This window comes from Oncorhynchus tshawytscha, linkage group LG09 (genome assembly GCF_018296145.1).
Source record: "Oncorhynchus tshawytscha isolate Ot180627B linkage group LG09, Otsh_v2.0, whole genome shotgun sequence".
NCBI classification, from domain to species: domain Eukaryota; kingdom Metazoa; phylum Chordata; class Actinopteri; order Salmoniformes; family Salmonidae; genus Oncorhynchus; species Oncorhynchus tshawytscha.
Window position 1 is genome coordinate 19,980,512 of NC_056437.1, and position 19,774 is coordinate 20,000,285.

The 19,774-nt window shown below is 43.9% G+C and overlaps 1 pseudogene; it reads left to right on the top strand.

The window, feature by feature from the left end:
• The first annotated feature begins 240 nt into the window (after positions 1-240).
• LOC112257275 lies at positions 241-19,668 on the top strand (annotated as a pseudogene).
• Positions 19,669-19,774: the final 106 nt, after the last annotated feature.

Sequence of the window (19,774 nt, forward strand, 5' to 3'; positions counted from 1 at the left end):
CTGATGAAGGATCCACACTGGAAAAAATATTCAGAAAAATTGAAATATATGGCTCTAGACCCACTGTTCCATAAATAAAAGGTTTATGCTGCATATGACAGATGCTAAAGGCCAATATGGCTAGCTGCCCATTTGGTTTCAGGCTTAAACAAGATCATGGGACTAACTCAGTACCAGGAAAGGAGAGGCTTTCTAACATTTGGCATATGAGCTGCACCGGAGATAGTCTCCACCTTAACAATGGCAGTCGTCCCAAAGGTGGGAAGGCAGGCGAGGCGGTCTGCTTATTGCTTTATTCCCACGTGGACAAATTTTGACGGGAGTGGACCCTCTTGCCACAGAACAATGAGCCAGATGTTTCACCGGATGTGTAAATATGAAGCATCTGGTTGGCATTTCCACTCGCCACCAAATAAAATGAGAGGAAGCACAGTGGGAGAAGTTGAGTGAGATGGATTTTTGCCGACATTCTGTTATTTTCTCATCAATGAAACATTTGATCTTAATACAATTTTCTGTTCACAAAATTACAGAGTGGACTACGTTTTACCAAAGTATCCAAAAAATCGCATTGTTTAATATGCGTGCAAGGGTGAATTGCGTTATTGAACACGTACACGTCACATAGTAGGCGTTCCCTAACGGAAATATTGAAATACATGCTAGAATGCGCCAATAGGAAGGATATCGCCAGTTTGTGCTTGGCTCTGCCCACTTCCTTGCTTGTTCTGCCCACTATGATTAATTTGCTCCAATTGGAAACGACAGGCTGTGGTCTATCTTGTATTCGTTAAAAATCTTTGCTCTCGCTTCGCCTCTTTCACTCTAGCTGCACACTATTTACCATGTCCAAAAGTATAGCTAAGACTCTGTCTCCACTTAGTGGACATACATTGACATTGCAGTGTCAGTGATGCGACTGACAAATAAAATACAATTCGGAGTCGTGTTCGTTTGCGGAAAGAAAGTTTAGGAAGATTTTTAAAACATCGGTTAAAGAGCGTGGTGGAATTTCGCCTCTAACGGGTAGACTGCTCGCCAGTTTGTAGTAATAAAAAGTTACCTTTGCTTCGTTCAGCCATTTCTATGGGGGGAAATGAATGGGGAAAGAACACTGAGGTATAGGGAAATAATAGGGTTTTGGGATAAACGCCGAAAATAAGGTCTGACAGGCTAGGCTTAACACAGGTTTAGGATCATTTATACGTTTTATTCTTTGAGATAACAATGGTCAGTTAACATTAACTGCATGAATTTTTGTATATATATATGTAACCGTATAACTTTAGACCGTCCCCTCGCCCATACCCGGGCGCGAACCAGGGACCCTCTGCACACATCAACAACAGTCACCCACGAAGCATCGTTACCCATCGCTCCACAAAAGCAGCGGCCCTTGCAGAGCAAGAGGAACCACTACTTCAAGGTCTCAGGGCATTGACGTCACCGATTGAATCGCTATTTAGCGCGCACCACCGCTAACTAGCTAGCAGTTTCACATCCGTTACATATACATAAAAAATATATATATTTAAATGTAACCAGTAAATTAAGAACAAATTCTTATTTACAATGTGTGCCACCCTATGGACCTCATAATCACAGTCGGATGTGATGCGGCAGGTGGCCTAGTGGTTAGTGTTACAGTAACCGAAAGGTTGCTGGTTTGAATCCTGGGCTGACAAGGTAAAAAGCTGCCGCTGAACAAAGCAGTTAACCCACTGTTCCCCGGTAAGGCCTTCATTGTAAATAAGAATTTGTTCTTAACTGACTTGCCTAGTTAAATCGCTTCTTGCACTGAAATGCAGTGCCTTAGACTGCTGCCCCAATTATTTATTTTATTTATGTATCTAAAAACCCTACAAAAAAGGCAATTAATTTCCCCATAGGCTTTGTCCAACGAATCATGACGGATTTTGTGCCTACAAAAAGATAACATCACTAACTCGCTTGAAAGTACACCGGAGGTACTTCATAACCTTTCACCCCTAGCTCTGTTCCAAAGTGGTATGAGGCTGGCAGCAACGTTTGTTTACACTGAAGACTACGGGATCATATTTTGATTTCTGTAGGGTAAGATTACATTTTGTTGCGAGTATCAATAGTAGGGAACGTTATTCAATAAATCTCATTAGTTACCAAGTTAGCTAACATATACAGCAATTGACCCGCGTTTTTAGCTAGCTTACCAACAGGTGCTAGTGTCTTGCCGTTAGGTAACTAGCTAAATTAGTAGGTGAACTGGTCCATTGTTTTCGCAAGCTAGCCACCACACGAACTTGTATCACTTCCAACCGACGTATTTTGATAAACAGAAAAGTTGTTAGTTAACTAACGTTACTGAATCACTGCAGACAGTCCGTAGAGATGGGTTTGGACCAACCCTAGTTTGTCCTTGTAATATGGATATCTTCAAAGTTGAGTGAACAACCCTAGATAACTGGGGCTAGCTAGCTGGCCACTGTCTGTTTGCAATGGAATCAGCCTAGCCAATCAAATCAAACTTTATTTGTCACATGCGCCGAATACAACAAGTGTAGACTTTACCGTGAAATGCTTACTTACAAGACATTAAATTAACCAACATTGCAGTTCAAGAAAAGTTAGGATAAATAAAAAGTAACACAATAAGAATAACAATAACGAGGCTATATACAGGGGGCACCAGTACCGAGTCAGTGTGTGGGGCTAGTTGAGGTAATCTGTACATGTAGGTGGGGGGCAAAGTGACTATGCATTGGTAACAAACAAACAGCGAGTAGCAGAAGTGTACAAAAGCGAGGGGGGTAGACTTGTTCAGCAGTCTTATGGCTTGGGGGTAGAAGCTGTTGAGGAGCCTTTTGGTCCTAGACTTGGCGCTCTGGTACCGCAGGCCGTGCAGTAGCAGAGAAATAGTCTATATGTCTGGGTGACTGGAGTCTCTGACAATTTTATGGGCTTTCCTCGGACACCGCCTATTATATAGGTCCTGGATAGCAGGAAGCTTGGCCCCAGTGATGTACTGGGCCGCTCACATTACCCTCTAGCGCCTTAGTCAGATGCAGAGCAGTTACCATACCAGGCGGTGACGTGACTGGTTGGGATGGTCTCAATGGTGCAGCTGTAGGAACTTTTGAGGATCTGGGGCCCCATGCCAAATCTTTTCAGTCTCCTCAGGGGGAAACTTTCCACCTGCTCCACTACAGCCCTGTCAATGTTAATGGGGGCTCCGATACACAAACCCAACACAGCGCGCATCCAACCTGGAAGTCAGCCGCACCAATGTGTCAGAGGAAACACCGTGCACCTGGCAACCTTGGTTAGCGCGCACTGCGCCCAGCGCGCCACAGGAATCGCTGGTGCGCGATGAGACAAGTATATCCCTGCCGGCCAAACCCTCCCTAACCCGGACGACGCTAGGCCAATTGTGCGTCGCCCCACGGACCTCCCGGTCATGGCCGGGAGGTATGGTGTTCTTTGGATGCAACTCAGCATTCTTTGTCCTCCAAACACGACGAGTTGAGTTTTTACCAAAAAGTTATATTTTGGTTTCATCTGACCATATGATATTCTCCCAATCTTCTGGATCATCCAAATGCTCTCTAGCAAACTTCAGACGGGCCTGGACATGTACTGGCTTAAGCAGGGGGACACGTCTGGCACTGCAGGATTTGAGTCCCTGGCGGCGTAGTATGTTACTGGCTTTGTTACTTTGGTCCCAGCTCTCTGCAGGCAGTTAGATTTTGGTATGTCTTCAGGCGGAAATTGAAAAAAGTAGGGGGTAGCTCTGAGGTTTTAAGAACAAATTCTTATTTACAATGATGGCCAAACGCTAACCGGGACGACGCTGGGCCAATTGCGCAACACCTTAAGGGACTCCCAATCACAGCTGGTTGTGATACAGCCTGGTATTGAACTAGGGTCTGTAGTGATGCCTCTAGCACTGAGATGCTGTGCCTTAGACCGCTGTGCCACTCGAGAGCAGTGTATGGCTGTGGGTTGACTGCATTGTTTGTATGGAATGTTGGCGTATTGGTAGCTATTAAAAATATCACCTGGTCAGACCGTTAATTTGTTAACGGCCATCACCTCCACTGATCTGGGACGCATCTTCCTGGCAGGGAAAGATGGCTGCCTATATGAGGTAGCCTAACAGGCCGAGGCAGGCTGGTTCAGCCAACGCTGCAGGAAGATTAACCACTCCAAAAGCAGCCTGTCCTTCCTCGTCCCCTCTCTGCTCCAGTTCTCCTTCTCTGAGGATGGTAAGGATAGTTTTCAGGCTCCTTGTGGAGTTGGAACGTTCTTGTGTTATGCTCTAGTTCTTAAATTAAATTTGACATCACATTTCTATCTTTGTGCTCCACAGACCCGGTAGTGCAGATTGCCATTGACAACTCCCATAACACTCTCTTCACCTGCTCAGAGAAGGGGGTTCTACAGGTATATAACCCATAAGAGTTTAACAATTTGAATGGTAGCACTGTAGTAAATATCCATATGTGTGAGTATTTGCAGAATGACATTGCATTGGTTAGAACTTTGTCAGACATTTGAAAAGGTTCTTCTGAATAGGACCTTGAGTATAAAGCTGCTGCGTGTTCCAGGTGTATGACCTGGGTGCAGATGGGCAGGGTCTGAGCCGTGTGGCGGCCATGTCACAGAGCTCCATCGCGGCTGCAGCAGGAAACATTGCCAGGTCTGTCTGCTACTCCTCACCTCTGGATAATATCCGGAGGGCTAGTGAATGGTCAATCAATACAATGTACTTCAAGCCCTTTTTACATCAGCCAATGTCACAAAGTGCTATACAGAAACCCAGCCTAAAACAGCAAGCAATGCAGATGTAGAAAAACTCCCTGGTCAAAGGTTACCACTGCTTAAGAACAGGTCAAATTAATCGATTTATTTTATCTCTCTATAGGACCATTGATTGCTCTGTGTTTAAACCCATCGCACAGATCTCTGTGATAGACAGATTTGAGTCCTCCGTCTGCCACCGGTTGGCTGTCACTCACACAGGTAAGGAGACGGACTGACATTGTAGACGCTTATCCTGTAATGAAAACAAAGACCTTATGATGACCTTACTGTAGCTCTCTATCTGTGCTTCTAGGAGTGTGTCTCTACTTCAGCACTACTCCCTTTGCCCCACCGCATGCCAAGCACCCAGCGGCACGCCCTAGTCTGCTAGCTCTGGTCCATGTCCGCCTGCCTCCAGGCTTCTCTGCCTCCTCCACCCTGCAGAAACCTGCTAAGGTCCACAAGGCTCTGTACATCAAAGGTAAAGCCACTGAAGTCTGTATGCTATCCTGCAGTGGAGTCTAGTGGGAGGAGCTATAGGAGGACTGGCTCATTGTTATGGCTGGAATGGTATCAAAACTATTGAAAACGCACGTTTCAATCAGTTCTATTTTCATTCCAGCCATTTACAATGAGCCCATCCTCCTATAGCTCCTCCCACGAGCCTCCAATGCGATCCTTTTATAATTGATTCGCGAGCATCGCCCTAGTTAAATGGTCAATCTGCAGTTGCTATGTCAATTTTTTTACTTACATATAGAATATACCCATTTTGATTTTTGAAAAATACCACCTACAGTGCATTCGGAACGTATTCAGAATGCTTGACTTTTTCCACATTTTGTTATGTTACAGCCTTATTCTATATATGTATATATATATATATAGAGAATATCTCCATAAAACTGCACAAAATACCCCATAATGACAACACGAAAACAGGTTTTATTTTTGCCAATGTATTTGAAATCTAAACATACCTTATTTACAGAAGTATTCAGACCCTTAGCTATGAAACTTGAAATTGAGCTCAGGTGCATCCTGTTTCCATTGATCATCCTTGGGATGTTTCTACAACTTGATTGGAGTCCACCGGCGGTAAATTCAATTGATTGCACATGATTTGTGAAGGTACCACCTGTCTATATAAGATCCCACAATTGACAGTGCATGTCAGAGCAAAAACCAAACCATGAGTTCGAAGGAATTGTCTGTAGAGCTCTGAAACACAATTGTGTCCTAGCACAGGTCTGGGGAAGGGTACCAAAAATGTCTGCAGCATTGAAGGTCCCCCAAGAACACGGTGGCCGCCATCATGCTTAAATGGAAGCTTTTTGGAACCACCAATACTCTTCCTTGAGCTGTGCCCGGCCAAATCGGAGGAGAAGGTCCTTATTCATGGATTTGACCAAGAACCCGTTCACTCTGACAGAGCTCTGGAGTTCCTCTGTAGAGATGGTTGTGCTTCTGGAAGGTTCTCCCATCTCTGCAGTGTTTTTCAGAGGCAGGGACTGGGAGACTAGTCAGGATCGAGGGAAAGATGAACAGAGATCCTTGATGAAAATCTGCTCCAGAGTGCTAAGTACCTCAGACTGGGGCGACGGTTCACCTTCCAACAGGATAATGAGCCTGAGTACACAGCCAAGACAATGCAAGCGTGGCTTCTGGACAAGTCTCCCAATGTTCTTGAGTGGCCCAACCTGAGCCTAGACTTGAATCCAATCGAACATCTCTGGAGTGACCTGAAAATAGCTATGCAGCGATGCTCCCCATCCAACCTGACAAAGCTTGAGAGAATCCTCAGAGAAGAATGGGAGAAACTCCCCAAATACAGGTGTGCCAAGGTTGTAGCTTCATACCCAAGAAGACTCGAGGCTGAAAGCACTGCCAAAGGTGCTTCAACAAAGTACTGAGTAAAGGGTTTGAGTACCTTAAAAAAAAAAATTATATGTTTGCAAGAATGTCTAATCCTGTTTTTGCTTTGTCATTATGGTGTATTGTGTGTAGATTGAGGGGGGGGCAATTTTAATCAATTTTAGAATAAGGCTGTAACGTATCCACATTTTGTTAAAGTCAAGGGATCTGAATACTTTCCGAATCCACTGTATAAATGTCCCATGAACTTAGTTCAACTGTTGTACCCCATCAGAACCCAAAATATCTAAGGTTGTTTTTTTCTGCTGTTTGTAAATAAACACCGTGTAGCCTCAAAACATGCGTAAAACTATAATTGTAATATTATGGATGGTCAGTCCTTCTATCCATCTCCCCAAGCCCATCCCTCAGAATTTTACCAAAACAGAGACAGGGTGGCTGCTTTGTTAGTGATTCAATAGCAGATTGCCCCCTTTAAAAAAAAAAGTTTACTCGTGTCTCTCTGGTGTTGATCCCTACAGGAGTTCTCCTCATGGCAGCTTCTGAGACTGAGAACAGTGACATCCTGTGGTGTATCAACCACGACTCCTTCCCCTTTAAGAAACCCCTGATGGAGGCACAGGTGGGAGCTGACAGTTAGGGTCATACTAAGCAGTATTACACCAGATCCACACACACTTTGATGTCATGTCAAAACCGAGCTTACTTTGCGATTTGAGTTGCAAAGGGTCGTAAACTTTCAGGTAAATGTCCATGGGAAGTTATGCCAGGGAATTTTACTTAAATTCATCAAAAAACGTCAGCTTATAACAGTGAACTTTTTTTGTGGGGTACGCATAAGGCAATTCTAGGAATTGCAACCCTCTGCATGCACAGTGCACTCTTCCATCACATGTACAGCTGATTCTCAAGATCTTGCACACTAATGAGATGCTATTGAGCCCACACTACTACACTGTCTGAGTCAAAGACTACATGCTTTCTGGTAAGTTTTGATTACAATACTGTGTGGGGTGAATATATTTTATGACATGATTTAGTAAATAGTAGCCTACAGCGAAGTCTAACTTATCAACAATTTCTGCTAGTTAGTTTTTGCTACCATGTGGGTTTTAGCTTGCTTGAGTCTGCTAACTGAGGAATGTTAGTATACATGTTTCATTTTAAAACATATCTTACAAAGGAGTTGTTTAATCTAACTGCTTAACTATTTATCTGTACATGGAATTGTTTGTTTTTGTTTTACTCGTTTTTTTTCTAGTCTTTACAGGAAAGTGCTATGATCACTATCTGATGTGTGGAGACATTTCACTGAAGCTAATGTGGGATGAAAAGCTGTGTACATTTGCAAATACTGTGCAAATCATATGTGAAGAATGCAACAAAGATGCAGAATCAATTGGCCAAGTGCATAATGTTCCCTCAGCATTCACAACCAGCAACCTCTGTCAAAAGTCCCTCTACTTCTATTTGAGGTGAAAATGATGAATCAGACACCTTATTGATAGCAACAGCTCATGGTCCTCCTGGAATCCGAAGTTTTTTTTGACTCAATGGAGGAACGTAGTCAGAGATGCTGATGAATGTCTTACTCGAGCTGTGTATGCAACTGGTTCACCTCTGATGCTCACAAGCAATGTGTATTGGAAGAGATTTCTGAATGTTCTTCGCCCAGCATAACCCCTCTTACAGACATGCTTTATCTACTAATTTGCTGGATGCAGAGTTCAAGTGAAAGTCAAGCAAATCATAGAGAAAGCAGTCTGTATCGCAATCAGCTCTGATGGGTGGTCAAATGTTTGTGGGCAAGGAATAATTAACTAAATCTCCACCCCTCAACCAGTATTCTACAAGAGCACAGACACAAGGGACAACAGACATACCAGGTCTCTACATTGCAGATGAGCTGAAGGCCGTCATCAATGATCTTTGACCACAGAAGGTATTTGCACTGGTGACAGACAATGCTGCGACCATGAAGGCTGCTTGGTCTAAAGTGGAGGATTCCTACCCTCACATCACACCCATTAGCTGTGCTGTTAATGCATTGAATCTGCTCCTCAAGGACATCATAGCACTGAAAACAATGGATACACTCTGCAAGAGAGCCAAGGAAATGGTTAGGTATGTGAAGGGTAATCAAGTTAAAGCAGCAATCTACCTCGCCAAGCAAAGTGAAGAATAAGAGCACCACATTGAAGCTGCCCAACAACACCTGTTGGTGTGGTGTCATCATGTTTGACAGTCTCCAGGAGGGGAAGGAGTCTCTCCTAGAAATGGCCATACCACACTCTGCTGACGTGGACAGCCCCATCAAGAGGATCCTCCTGGATGATGTTTTTTGGGAGAGAGTGGTAAGCAGCCTGAAACTCCTGAAACCTATAGCAGTAGCCATTGCACGGATTGAGGGAGATGATGCCATCCTGTCTGATGTTCAGACTCTGCTTGTTTGGGAACACGCATACCAAAGCACACAATAGGCTGATCAATACAAGGGTGGAAAAATTGGTGGACATCCAGGCAAATTTGAGGCTTTTTGAGCCTGACAACGAGCCATCCTCAACAGGGTTGGAAAGTGACGATGAGGCTTCAGAGTCTGATGTTCAAGAGGTGGACATTGAGGAGGTCCAGAGAGAAGACAACCAAAGCTTTATTTTCGAGACTATCATTTTACCGATGTATGTTGAATTTTTTTTTGGAAGATGCGATGGATCGTTCAATATTCCGTTTCTTTTGTTGTTCAGGGAAATCATCCCATGTGAAGTCAACTCATTTAATTAAAGTTCAATTCGTAACTAAATTGTTTATTTCTATTGGAAGGATTTAATCACTTACAATTATGTCTACTTATGGTAAGGTAAAGGTTTGTTTCGGTCTCCATATGGTTAATATATTGAATGCGAAAATCTACGTTTTAAATGGTATTCATATTAATTTGCATATTTCCGTTAATTCCCATATATTCCCACGGAAAGTTTCCACCTCTGAACCCTATTTGCGATGCATATGCTATGGTTTAGATTTTTTTTTTTTAATTCATTTTGACTTTAAAAAAATATTGTAGCGCATATTGTCTGTATTTAATTTCAGATGATGTCCAATGTAGATGGCCACTCCTGGGCGCTATGTGCCATCGAGGAGGAGAAAGCACCTAAAATCTCTACCCCCCTGAATAAGGACCAGGTTCCCCTCACTGACACTCCTGTCGTGGTGCAGCAACACAATGTCCCTCCACAGAAGTTTGTCCTTGTCTCTGCCAAGGTACAGTCAAGATTTTACAGTTTATTTTATACTGTGTGAATGGCACTGTAAATTCACACAGTCAATGAAACTTGTTCAGTCCTGTCTGTAATTTTGTGAACAAAGGCAAAAATCTATAAACTTGTTGTTAATCATGGTCTTCCAGGGACGTCACATATTCCACAAGTTGCGGCCGGTGGACTAGCTGCGCCACCTACTGGTGTGCGGTACTGGTGGAGAGAGTGAAGAAGTCGAACGCTTCTTCAAACTGCACAGGGTATGAATCTCATTACTCAATGTCTTGTTAGTGCAAGTACCCCTAAACACACTGTCTTTATTTCTCTGTTTATTGATCTAATCCTCTCTCCTCAGGAGGACCAGGCGTGTGCTACTGCTCTGATTCTGTCCTTTTCCAGTGCTGCCTGTGACAGAGAGGTGTCTCAGTGGGCCACCAGAGCCTTCTTTAGGTATGGAGGAGAGGCTCAGATGAGGTTCCCCTCGGCTCATTCTGCTCCTAGCAGCATTGGAGCGCTGTTCGGCTCTCCTGTACCAGGTGAGGGGCATCTGAGGAAGGATTTCTACTTGTAGCACTTTAGCATTATATGAATTCCCAATTGTTGTAACATGGCAATGTCGTAGTGGAAATCCCTTGTGTAAGTTGTACAGATTTGAATGAGAAGTTGTCTGTCTGCATCACTTGTCTGACCCCCTGCCTGTTATTTTTATAGGATCCCATATGTCTGTTGGTAGCAGCCCCATTCCTAACCTTAGTTTCCTTACTACACCGGCTCCAGGTACACTACCCTCATTTTCCTCCATATGATTGCAGAGTGCCTTGCAGTCAACAGTACTAAACAGTCAATGGAATGGTATCAACCACATTTTTTGTGTTTGTTACCATTCCATTGACTCCATTCCAATCATTATTACTCCCCTCCGCAGCCTCCACTGACACATTCACCCACTGAATATTGGCAACATTGAGTGAATTACTTAGGAACATTTGAGTATTTTTAATGTGTGTGTGTTTTTTGCCATTGACAACAATATCTCAGGTATGATGCCCCGGTGTGTGTCTATGCCCCATGTACCAGCCATGCCCTCCGCCCCCATCGCTGGCTTGTCCTCTGGGCCAGAGGTGGTCTTCTCAGGGAAGCACAACGGCATCAGTGTCTACTTCACACGTATACTGGGGTGAGTCACCTCACTAGTACATTGCTCAGGTCTCACCTCCATACTGGGGTAAGTCACCTCAGCTGGACAACGTACTGTACGGTACTCAGGTCTCACCTCCATACTGGGGTGAGTCACCTCAGCTGGACAATGTACTGTATGGTACTCAGGTCTCACCTCCATACTGGGGTAAGTCACCTCAGCTGGACAACGTACTGTACGGTACTCAGGTCTCACCTCCATACTGGGGTGAGTCACCTCAGCTGGACAACGTACTCGGGCCTCACCTCCAACTGGGGAAATACAATTTTCTGGCAGGTTTAAACGGATAGTTCACCCAAATTACAAAATTATATGTTGGTGTCCTTACCCTGTAAGCAGTCTTTGGACTAGGTATGACATCAACCCATGCTTTGGTTTATTAGTATTTGTGGTACAAATCCTATTCAAGTCATGTTACTGATATAATCATTTTTATTTGGGTGAACTATCCCTTTACCTTTTTGTACTGGACTCAAACATTAATGTGTCACTTATGGCTTGAGTCACTTGATTAAGTTAACTTATTGATTAACAGTAATATCTGGGACGGGAGTCTTGCTATTGAGAAGATCGTCATGAAAGGAAATCAGGCTGTCAGTACTGTGAGTATTACATGAACTGCAAATTAGTCTTCCTTTGCAAGTTAATTTGATGATGACGGTCAATCTCGCTCTCCCAGTTGGCGAGCACAGCCAGCTCATCTGATCTGGAGTCAGTTCTTCTGGAGCTCTGTGGTCTGAAGGACTTCCTGGATAAGAACTCCCAGTTCAGCCCTTCGTTTCTGGGTACAGCCAGGTAAGACAGACCCTTGGGCCCTGCTTCTCCCTGTGTCCAAGCCCTGGGCTGGCTACTATAGAAAATATAGCTACACTTCTATGGTCATCGGGTGAAATAAATACGGTTTGAATGGCATCTTATGCTCTACAGTTTTAGCTCACCAGCCAATCTGCAGCAGCGGCTGCTAGGGTTCATGCAGCCTGATGGAGGAGCCAGTTCTCAGCAAGTTCAGCAGGAACTCCAGAGGAAGTACCACAGTAAGTAATGTGTGGGTGTTAAAGGTAAACTGCCACCCACATCAAGGAGCAACCAGAATTACAGCAGGGTCTGAGTATAATCATAACACTATTAAGAACACACTGTTCTTGAATTATTTTATGGTCTCCGACTGTCTGATCCTTATTTTTATCCTTTCCCCGTCCCCAGCCGAGGCTCAGGTCTATGAGAAGATGTCCCTGCAGGGTATCCAGCAGCTGGTGCATCGCTCCTGTCAGACCCTGGCCCTGTGGAAGCTGCTGTATGACCACCAGTTCAGCCTCATTGTCTCTGAACTACCCAAGGTAAATTCTAGATCCATAACCTCACTGGAGACTGGTTCCCCAGACATAGATTAACCCTAGTCCACTCCATTGGGATTGATTTTTAATCCAAGACCAGGTTTAATCTGTGCCCGGGGAAACCAGCGCTGGATATTCAGGATGTGCAGGAATACATTGACAGCACAATCACTGACTGATTCATCCCATTGTTTAATCGTCCAAGTATTTAGTCAAGATGTCTCTCTTGTATCCTGTTTATAACCCCTGTGCCTTGCGTTCTAGGAGTTCCAGGACCAGATGAAGGGGGTGAGTTTTAAGGACGTGGTGATCCGGGGTCGGGTGCTGACCGGAGCCCTGATCACAGGCCTCATCAACGTCTACATCAAAGAATTTGCCTCTGTAGATGCCATAAGCACCCACCTCAGAGACAATCTGCCCCCTACTGTACAGCAGTGACGACAGCATCTGCTCAAAGGTAGAGTATACTCACACCTGTTTTTTTCTTTCTTTTCTATATGACGGATGATGTACAACAGACATTGCATCAGATTTTAGTCTGTGGGCAGACTTTGGTAGCATCCACTGCCCTCGTTTCTCCCTGTATAACAGTACCTGAGAACTGAATGTCTCCCTCCCAGGCTAATGAGTTGCTGCAGGGCTCCAGACAGATCCAGACTAGGACAGATAAGGAGAGAACACTGAGAGAGTCACTACAGCTCTACCAGCTGATCAGCCATCACACAGACCTGCCACTGGTCTGCTCCCAGTACAGACAGGGTAAGGCTGCCATCATACTGGCCCGGAGCCAGTAAAAACAAAGTCATGCTATTTCTATTTGAGCAATATGATTGGCTGTTCATTCAAGCCCCACCACGCTCCCCCGAGTCACTTCTCGAGCCGTGCATGAGTTGATGCCATCAATCTACTTGCTCAGCTTATTTATTTTAGTTAAGGAAAGGTATTTACAAAAGTAAACCTTCAATAGTGAACATGCTACTGTTGCTGGTCTGCAAATGAAAGCTATAAAAAGACATCTAGCATTTGTCTCAGCTAGCCTACTGTAGCTAGGTCTAGCTCTTTTGGAACACAGTTGTCTTAAAGGGGCAGTGTCCTAATATGAGATGTATAAAAAAATATTCTTCAAATGACACTTAAGAAACAAACTAATGCAATTCTAAAGAATAATGCCTAATGCCTTCCATTGCACAATTTATACTACACAGCTTTTTATACATATCATAATAACTAAATGTAGCCAATAATAGCTGCATATAGAGAGAGAGCATGCCAACCTAGAGACCCTGCATGACCCCAGTGCATTTAGAAACTACACCATGTCCGGGCCAGTAGAAATTATTTTTGGTCCAGTATGACCAGACCAGTAAGAAAATAAGATGAAGGAAAATTGTAACGATTTTTCATCTCCATAGTCATAATCTCCAGGACCACCCAAACATAAACATGTGAGAATGGCATGTTTCTATGTTTTGTAGTCAAAAAGATAGAGGAAGATAAGTGTTTCCAATGTCTACTAATTGGTTGATGATGTCAATGCCTACACATCATTGGTTAAAATCACACAATGCTTATCTTCCCCTCTTCCCCCCCACAAACACAGAAATATGCCATTTTCACATGTGTTGATTTTGGGGTGGGGCTGGAGATGAACATAAATTTGGAACTTAGAAATTTCCCTTTAACATTGGACCATGCAAATATTACTCTTAATGCTTACTGTGTGGATGGATGCTAACAATGTTTCTCTCCCTCTCAGTGCGTTTCTATGAGGGAGTGCTGGAGCTGTGCCTGACTGCAGCGGATAAGAAGGGTCCTCAGAGGCTGGGACCTCACTTCTATAAGAACGGAGAGCCAGAGGAGGATCAGACTGGAGCACTGGCCTTCCAGGAGAGGTAACCTACTACCTGTTCACATTGAATATGAAATACTGTGGTAATAGATATCTGTTAAGGGATATCCTGGCCCTTTATTTTCTCCTTTGTGCTGACATCGACTGACAACCCCCTCCTCTCCTCCTGTAGGTTGTCATGTTATAAGTGTATCACAGACACCATACAGGAGCTGGTGAACCAAAGTAAAGCTGCTGTCTCCCAGCGTCCCTAAGCAGCCAGGGGGTCCCCCTGTCATGACCTCTGACCCTAACATGCTGAGCAACGAGGATGCCACCTCCCATGTGAGTGCTGCTGAGAGGAGACTTGCCCCCAATGGCAATAGCAAGATTTTGTTTACTTATTTTTTTAAATTTTTTGTGAATGTGTGTTAGTTCCAAGATTTTGGCCTCAATTCATGAATAAGCTGATCATGATGTTCTTTCTCCCTGGTAGTTTGAGCAGATTATTTGTCTGGCCCAGAGGTCACAGGATGAACTCTTCCACATAGCCCTCTACAACTGGCTTATACAGGCTGACCTCACCGACAAGCTTCTGGAGGTAAGAACCTTCTGGCATTGTCCTGCAGTCACAGCCTGAGATGCCTAGTTCTGAATTATTTTTGTATTTCATTTAACTGGTCTTTTATTGCTGGATATCCTCAGTAAGAGGTGGGTCACCCAGCACACCACAAACACAGTGGCCACAGCCACCACGCTCTTGGCTGCCTTCACCTGCGTGCCTGGGCTGAGCTTAGCTGGAGGCTGGGAGGTCCTCTCGAGATCTGGTGAAGCTCTGACTCGGCTCTCACCAACCTCAACCTGGTAGAGGGGGGAACTGATTGAGCCAGGTGGTTTAATATTCTCCTCGCACTCTGTCTGTGTGGTCTATCCAGGTGAACTCTCCTTACCTGGAGGAACACCTGATGCACATGATCAAACAGGAGCAGAGTAAGGTGCGGAACATGGACCTGCTGTGGAGATACTATGAGAAGAGTCGCAGCTTTGGGAAGGCAGCTCACGTCCTGGCCAGGCTTGCGGACATGCTCAGGTAAAAAGGCCTAACAGGCTGAGTCTTTATACATGATGGGCCATTTGCACACACTGGTCCTGTGTTGCTCAGTTGGTAGAGCACGGTGCTAACAAGGCTAAGGATCGATTCCCTCTGGAGACAACCATAAAAATAAAAACATGTAGACACGTGATTTAAGGCCTTTGGATAAGTGTCAGCTAAATGGCTTTTATTTTTATCCTCTCCAACAGTCATGAAAATGTCCTCATTCTTGTTGATTCTGAGCAATGTTAAATGTGTCGTTTCTGTTTGTTCAGTACTGAGATCTCGCTGAAGCAGAGGCTGGAGTACATCTCCAGGGCCATCCTGTCAGCCAAGAGCTCCTCCTGCATCTCTGCCCAGGGAGCTGAGGGGAAGTTCCTGCACCAACTGGAGGAGAAGATGGAGGTACGGGGAGGGGAGATTCTAGCTCTATTCTTGAAATTTATTAGGTTTTTAGATTTTTCACCCTTTGATACAGCTTAGATGTATTTTTTTTTTTTTAAACTCAAGCTGATATGGTTTCATCCCTCCCAGGTGGTCCGTATTCAGGTCCAGATCCAGGATACTCTGAGCAGACAGTACCCCCAGCATCCCTCTGTACAGGGAGCCGTGTCACAACTGGATTCAGAGATTATGGACATCACCAAGGTAACAGTGCATGAATATCTAACATTATCCTTGACTCTAATAGTTTTTTTTAATACTCTATCCTTTGTCCTCCAATCTAGCTATATGGGGAGTTTGCAGATCACTTCCAGTTGTCTGAATGCAAGCTGGCCATCATCCACTGTGCGGGCCACTCTGACCCCATCCTGGTGCACTCTCTGTGGCAGGAGGTCATGGAGAAAGGTGTGTACAGACAAATACACATGGTAGCACCTGATGCCATCCCACTTGTTTGTCTCTGACACTTTGGTCTTTTAGAACCTTCTATTGCATTCTGAACTATTTCTTAAAGGAACAATTCAGGATTTTGGCATCGTGGATACCATTTTTATGTCTATGCATGCAGTTTGAAGGAAGTTGCTAACTAACATTAGTGCAATTGCAGAATGCTAGCTGTTCCTGTAAACCATAAAAAATATATGCCAGCAGCATACCACCCTGCATACCACTGCTGGCTTGCTTCTGAAGCTAAGCAGGGTTGGTCCTGGTCAATCCTTGGATGGGAGACCAGATGCTGCTGGAAGTGGTGTTGGAGGGCCAGTAGGAGCCACTCTTTCCTCTGGTCTAAAAAAATATCCCAATGCCCCTGGCCAGTGATTGGGGACACTGCCCTGTGTAGGGTGCCGTCTTTCGGATGGGATGTTAAACGGGTGTCCTGACTCTGCAGTCATTAAAGATCCTATGGCACTTATCGTAAGAGTAGGGGTGTTAACCCTGGTGTCCTGGCTAAATTCCCAATCTGACCCTCAAACCATCACGGTCACCTAATAATCCCCAGTTTACAATTGGCTCATTCATCCCCCTCCTCTCCCCTGTAACTATTCCCCAGGTCGTTGATGCAAATGAGAACGTGCTCTCAGTCAATTTACCTGGTAAAATAACAGATAAATAAAAATAATAAATATCCATGCGATGATCTAACTCTGGGGAAGTAGATAAAGGGCTTCCATTTCTAAATACCCAAAATTACTTTTTCTATTTGTTCCAGAGCTGGGTGACAGTTTGGCCATGAGTCCAGCTGACAGAATGAGAGCTCTAAATCTCAAACTGGTGTCTCTTGGAAAGATCTATGCTGGAACACCCAGATACTTCCCTCTAGGTAAAACCCCAGGTCTACTTTCCATCTATTTACTCCATGATTTCTCTACAGATTTCCCTGTATGTAAAATATCCCCACTTAGTGTAATTACATTCGCAATTCATGAAGTCAACATGCATAGTATGTCTCTACGGTGTGTCTCTGTAAGGACTGGGAGTGTAATCTGTGTTTTGCCTAATTGTCCACCAACGCTGTGGCCTGTCGTAGCTTGTCTGCTATTGGACTACAGAGATCTGTTGCATGTGCAAATGATTTAATGTCGCTAGTCTGTCTTGTGCATCCAGAATTCCTGGTGAAGTTTTTGGAACAGGAGGTGTGTCGTCTGAACTGGGACGTGAGCTTTGTCACGTTCACCATGCAGGAGATAGGCTTACAGCTGCCTTGTCTGCTGGAGGTCTACGACCAACTCTTCAAGACACGGGTATATCTCTCAATTCAATTTCATAAACTTTATTCATCCCTGAGTGGCAATTACAGCTGGCAGGCATAGGATACGAACAGTGGCGTAGCGCAGTTTTGCGGTGTACCCTGCAAGGTCTGAGCACGGCTCCCCCCAATTATTTTATTTATTGGATTATTTTGTTGCCTTGGGGCAGAGAATTTTTTTGTTGCTATTTCATAGCTAATTTCCTGCTATTCTACACATTTTGCCACGAGGCCAAGGGTCATTTCCTATAATAAAATGTATATAAAATCCAGGCTTATGACATGTTCATATGCTACCCCCCCTCCCCCTTGATATGAATAGATACCCTTAATAATAAAGGGTTATAATGAATTTCAGATTTTGCATTATTTAATAAGGAATGGCGCTGTACACTTAATATTGGATGTCTCCAACTCTGGCTGTGTGTATCCCAGGATCCGTGTTGGCAGCGTCTAAAGAAGCCTCTCCACCTGGTAGAGTGTATCCATGTGCTGCTGTCAGGATCCGTGTTGGCAAGCGTCTAAAGAAGCCTCTCCACCTGGTAGAGTGTATTCATGTGCTGCTGTCAGGATACGTGGACGATCCCAGGAAAGTACCAACATACCGGTAACTAACCCACCACCAAGTGTTAACCTTTTCTCCTGTCTCCATTAGAAATGCTCCTTATTTGGAAACATATCAACCTGTTTACATAGTAATGAGAATGTAAGTGTTTGTGAAATGTGTTTTAATATGCACTGTCTTACTCATATTTCTCTCTGTCCCTTTCAGACGGCGGTTCACTAATGTGTGTCTGGATAACATCTGTGGTTACCTGGTGGAGCTGCAGTCCCTGAGTCCCAACGCTGCCCTGCAGGTCACCATCGGCAACTTCAAGGCCCTGCAGGCCAAGCTGGAGAAAGTTTACTAAGGAGGTCTCCAGGGGTCACAGGAGGATCCTCAATTAAAGGGACAGATTGAGACACTGCAACTTTTGCAGTGCTAAATACAGAGACCTCAAGATTGATAGAGAGGTTTACAGTTGTGAATAATATGATTTGTACGATTCCCTTCCTCTCTTTCTATATCTTCTGTTGTGGCTGATTTCTGAGAGTGGCGTGACATTGAGAACAGTTTGGTCTCTGACTGCAGTTACATCTCGAAGGATTAACACCCCCACATTTCTCATGAAGATGGGTGTATTGACCAGCTCGCTCTACACCCCTATCTTCAGATGTTTTACATCCTGTTTTTAACTTATTTTATAAGTACAGTATGCATTTTGTTTTGAACAAAAAGCCTAGAAGTTATGTTAAGAGGTTAGGACAACCACTTATTGGTGGCTGAGGGAATTGTATTGTTCTCACAAAAATGTATGTTGGGAAAACAACATGAACTGTTGTTCAGACACCGAATGAGAGTACAATACTTTAAGGATGGGATCTTCATTTAAATCCACATCATGGAGTTACTGTTCTTCTCATGTGGGTAAAGTATTGAATGTACGTATGTTGAGGAGAAATGCACTTACATGATTGCTCTCAGATGGCTTGGTCATTTTGTTTGAACTTAAATCCATATGCTGATGTCTTTCCCTCTACATGCCATGATTGAGTCCTAAGTATTGCCGTGTGTTACATGGACATTGTGATTAAGACCGCATCCTCCACTCATTTAAGCCCCTTTTAATTCCCCCCCAGTTTAGATGTCAAGAATACTTTCTTAAGCTGTTTGTATTTGGGTTTGTCTGTACAAATCAACCTCTCTGTAATAGAAAGGGGAATATTTGTACTCCAAATATTCCGCTCGGAAGGCCTTCTCTTCTGCCAAAGGCTTATAACAACAATGACAACTAAACCCTTCTTTTACATGTTTTGTTTGTATTTTCTCTTTTTCTAAATGACCAGACACCTTGAACAGTCTGTTTGCTTTGGGCTGACTAGTTAAGTAGCATTTGAGTGTTTGTCTGATTTATGTATCTTGTACTCAACTGAGATTTCGTGGTTATGCCAGAAGTCCTTGATCCTTGTATAATGGTGCTGTTCAAAGGACTTTAGTCTGACAACTTAGGCATGCAATTTTATATTTTACAAATTGAATCAAAATTAATTGAATTAAAATTTGTCAAGTTTCTTTGGTTGAAAGTTTTGTATAATTTCTAAGTATAATAAAACCTGCAACCTGTTCAGTATAATAAAAACACACTTTTTGTACAAGTGAATCTTCAGAGATCCATTTT